This window comes from Microtus pennsylvanicus, chromosome 7, assembly GCF_037038515.1.
Source record: "Microtus pennsylvanicus isolate mMicPen1 chromosome 7, mMicPen1.hap1, whole genome shotgun sequence".
Taxonomy (NCBI): domain Eukaryota; kingdom Metazoa; phylum Chordata; class Mammalia; order Rodentia; family Cricetidae; genus Microtus; species Microtus pennsylvanicus.
Genome location: NC_134585.1, coordinates 100,837,923 through 100,842,840, shown reverse-complemented (window position 1 = coordinate 100,842,840; position 4,918 = coordinate 100,837,923). Strand labels below are relative to the sequence as shown.

General features: G+C 35.4%; 1 non-coding gene across 1 annotated transcript; it reads right to left on the bottom strand.

The window, feature by feature from the left end:
* Positions 1-347: 347 nt before the first annotated feature.
* On the bottom strand, positions 348-450 carry LOC142855202 (small nucleolar RNA U13). Its single transcript, XR_012911465.1, has one exon. It is a non-coding gene; the product is annotated as a small nucleolar RNA U13 (small nucleolar RNA).
* Positions 451-4,918: the final 4,468 nt, after the last annotated feature.

Genomic DNA, 4,918 nt, shown 5'->3' with positions numbered 1-4,918 from the left:
TAATCACTAGTTCATAGAACATGCACAGTTAGTTACCATAACGTTTCCTCAATAAACCATATGATACATTTCTTAGTTTCATGTAACTACTTGTATGTGATTGTTAATACTAGAGAATGCTCAGCTGTATTGTACGGCTCCAGCTAACTGACTGTTTCAACACTGATGATGAATATCGATGGCCTCTTTCAGACAGAGTCCAGTGGGGCTCGTTTAAGGTATGTGGAAGAAACAGCTGCACTGGGAGGACTGGCTGGAGCCAGTTGCTGTTTATCGCTTAAGCTGAGGGGATCAAAGGACATTTTTGGCAGAGAATTGACATGATTTTTCTTTTCCTCCTGAAGTCACATCACTGGGATATTGTGCCAACACTGTGATAAGGTTTGAGAGAGGAACACCTCACACAACCGCGTGATAACCCAGTCATCTGCATATGAACTACAAAACAATTGACATTTACATTTTAATCTTTATTTTTAATTGTGCATGTGTGTGTGGGGGGGCACTTACATACAGATGTCCCTGGAGGCCAGAGGACTTGGATGCCCCTAGACTTGGAGCTGTAAGCACTTTTAAGGTGACCAATATTGGTGTTAGAAACTGAACTTGGGTCTTCTGCAAGAACAGTATGCTGAACACAACCCACAGAATCAACTAACTAGGACTCACAGGGGCTCACAGAGACTGAACCAACAATCAGGGAGTCTATATTGGTCTGACCTAGATCCTCTGCACATATGTTACGGTTGTATAGCTTGGCGTTCTTGTGGGACTCCTAACAGTGGGAGTGTTGGTGTCTCCAACTCTTTTGCCTTCTTTTGGGACCCTTTCCCTCAGACCAGGTTGCCTCGTCCAGCCTTGATATGAGTGTTTGTGCCCAGTCTTACTGTAACTTGTTACGCCATGTTTGGTTGATATCCCTGGGGAGATGGCTAAGTGGTCAAGAGCATTGGCAGCTATTGCAGAGGACGAGGTTGCAACTCTCAGTATGCATATGGTGGCTCACAACCGTCTATAACCTCAGTTCCAGGGAATCCCATGCACTCTTCTGGCCTCTCTCAGTACCAGGCATGCATGCAGTACACCTACATACATGCAAGCAAAACACTCATACATGTAAATAAAAATAAATTAAAAAATTTTAAAGTAAGGAGTCAAAAAAAATCAAAAAAAGTTTTCTATGGAGTGTAATCAAAACCACAATATGTGGGGATGCTGCCAAATCAAAGTTGACCGGAAACCTTTACATTATTAAATGCTTTTATTAGAAAGATCAAAAGTCAGTTGTGAACATTCTCACCTCTGTAGCTCTTTTTAAAAAATTAAGATCAAAGGGTAGGGCAGGGGGATTTAAAATTAAGAAATCACTAAAATAGGAAACAGAAACAATAGAGGAAAAATTCAAACTAGAACTTCGTGAAGAATGCTATGACTATACATCCCTTGGATTAGTGGACTTTAATCAGAGGCAATGTCCTCCCTGATTCTCAGGGTACTTGATGATATCAGGAGACATTTTTGGTCCCACCATTGTGGAGCTGGTATCATCATGCAGAATCCCAGGAATGCTTCTCATAGCTGAGAATGTCACACCCCCGGAGACCCCAAACATGGCTAATGATCCTGCTGAGCTTTCTTAGGGGAATATTCACAACACAATTTCTCCTTATGAATTGAACAGAGACATCACAGACTCTGTAGGCACTATATTAGTATATTACTGATAAATAAGTATTATGAACAACCACATATCATAAATCCCAATGAAGTTAAATAGACAAAACTCATGAACTTAGTTGAACAATAAACAGATAATTGGAATACATCTATATTCTATTAAAGGAATTTAATCTTAATATTTTCAAAATATGGCAGGGTTGTGTGGTAAAAAAAGCCAATTCTGCTAAATCATTAAGAAAGATAAAATACTAATTGTATACTTATAGACAATAAAAGAGAAGAAATACTTACCAACTCAATATATACGAAGATTTTGGGCAGATAAAAATAAACAATACTTTATAGGATTTGACTCCATGATCAAATGGAGTTTATCCCAGGATAGCAAGGTGGTATTCCTATTAAAACAAGTAAATTATCATATTAATATGCAAAAACAAAAAGCATATGATCTCACCAGCTAGGTCAAATACATGCAATATTTTATAAAATTTTTACTAAAGTATGAGTAAAGGAAAATTTTCTAAACCCAAAAGCTTATTTATTAAAAACATGCTACAGTTAACATCATGCTGAGAGCAGGATAACTTTCTAAGTTCAAGCCCAAGGCAAGAATATGCTCCCATAGCACTTTTACTGGACATTGTACACTTCGCCAATACAATAAGAAAAGAAAAGAAATCTGGTAGCAAGGACAAAATAACAAGTAACATAATCACCTACCTACCTAGAAAATACTAAGGAGTTTATATATAAAAAAAAGACAAAAGCCAAACCAAACAAAAGCCTACCATACAACTGACTAGACGTAATAAATGAATTCAAAAAGATTATAGGATTAAAAAGTCAACAACAGGTTTATATTTTATTAAAAAGTTCTTGGATGTTGCTCTTCTTAATTACAACAAAAGAAAATGTTTTGTTGAACTTTTAGCATCATTTGAAAATATCTTCTTTCTACACGGGTTCTTCAGGGTAATAAAAGTTGAATACGATTAAAATACATTATATACATATATAAAACTGTCATAAATAAACCTATGATTATGTGCAATTAATACATTCTAACAAAATATTTTTAAATGGTAAAAATAAAATAGAACTTCTTATTTTTCTCAGCTTACTTTTGCTTCTCTGATGAAACACAATTTTATTTTCTTCCCAGCCTATACTAAACATGCTCCCGTCAAGGACATAGTGAAATCTTAGCCCCCAATCTATAAGGTATCTTTTACACTATTTTCATGGTATCCTACCACCTAGTCCAACCACTCTGATACTTTCTTGCTTTGGTGTCCATGACATTTTCATCAGCTAATTCTCCCCTGAACTCTCTGGTCACACAGTTTAAGTATTTCCTTAATAATGCTGGATGGTGTGGGCTCAGGCCTTTAAATCCCAGCACTCAAGAGGCAGAGGCAGGAGAATCTCTGAGTTCAAGGCCAGTGTAGTCTACAGAGCGAGTTCTAAGACAGTCAGTTCTACACAGAGAATTGTCTTGAAAACCAAATCAAACAAATAAAAACCTCCTTGTTATCTATGTGTCTAAACTGTTGATCTTCATATGCTTGAACCTCATTTCCTGTAGTCCACACACATTAAAATTCTGAAGAAATGAAGAGTGACTTTTCACAAAAGTCCTAAGAAAAAGTAGGAATTGAGAACCTTTTAAACATTCTTAGTGGCTTATTTGGTGAGTTACTTGGTTTATTTAAAATATATTAGGAATCAACAGTGCTATATGTTCAGCCCTATGTTAGATATGCTTCCATTTTATCTTATGACATGATATTAAAATTAAGTACAGCTTCCTTATTTTGTTATCCATAAACTATGTCACATTTCTACCAATAGTCTGAAAAATTTATTTTATTCTGTCAGTAATGAGAAACTGTAAGGCACTAAAAAATACTTAAGTGGTGGTTTTAATAAAATAACAATAACCGCTATGATAACAATAAATCTCACTTCTATAATCAAACAACACTTTTACGTGCTTTTAAAAATTTGTATGTGATGGTCACTGTTGAAAGAAGACAGATTTGTTCACTTTGTTTACAAAATCAATGATAGATTTTTAAAATTCAAGTTATATTTTTCAAAGACATTTGGTCACCTATTAAAACTTATTTTAGGATCTGTGTTACTGCCCTTGAGAATAATCTATTTCACAAGGGCCTAGAAAAGCGTCATCTCTGTTGTCAGTAATAGAGGTATTGCTAGTAATTGATGTCTAAGGAAAGAACATTAAACCAAAAGACCTACCTTATAAACAAGGGAAGTAATAAGCAAATGGAAAGAGTTGCTTATGACATTTTGAGCTTTGTTAAACCCACTGAGTCATAAGATTAGGTAGACGCAATTAGGACGTTGGCATGGATATCTAGAAGAAAGCATGAGCAGGGCAAGAGGACACAGCTAGCTTCATGATCAAGTGTTCCAGAAGCACATTATCATCAATGATGATTGTGTAGCACCCCCCTCCTTTAGCATAAACACGTATAAACAAGGGTAGGCATTCCTTTACAACGAGCTGGTGAAAGATAAAAAATGGAAGTCTTAACTTACAGATAAATTGACTCAGTGTGCGGCTACAGGCTTCTAAGGATGGCCACACCGTGGTCCCATGGTCCTAAGGATGGCTGGTCCAAAATTTCAGGGTGAGGGATATCTTTCCAATGAGTATATCTTTCTTTCTTTCTTTCTTTCTTTCTTTCTTTCTTTCTTTCTTTCTTTCTTTCTTTCTTTCTCCTTTCTTCCTTCCTTTCTTCCTTCCTTTCTTCCTTCCTTTCTTTCTTTCTTTCTTTCTTTCTTTCTTTCTTTCTTTCTTTCTTTCTTTTCTTTTCTTTCTTTTTGGTAGAAGTGCCAGATAATAATATATAGAGTTTTTTAAGTAAAGTATTCTTTTAGCTCTTTATTAGGGACCTGGAAAAAGAAATACTTGACGATAAAGAAGGAAGGTTTAGAGATGAAGGTTTGCATACTCAAAAAAGTATTTATCTAATCAAACTAGTATGAATATACATGAATAAATTCACAAAATAAATTTATATTTTGTAGGAACTTCAGAAAATATAATAAAGTCATCTATATATTAACTATCTTAAATAACCCATCAATTACTATTTTACCTTTTGAATATACTATACTTAGTCATGTGGTCCTCTCCAGAAGAAAAGACATATATGGGCTGTCTCCTAAGGGACTGGCTACGAAGTGTGAAAACCTGTCTTTCCCC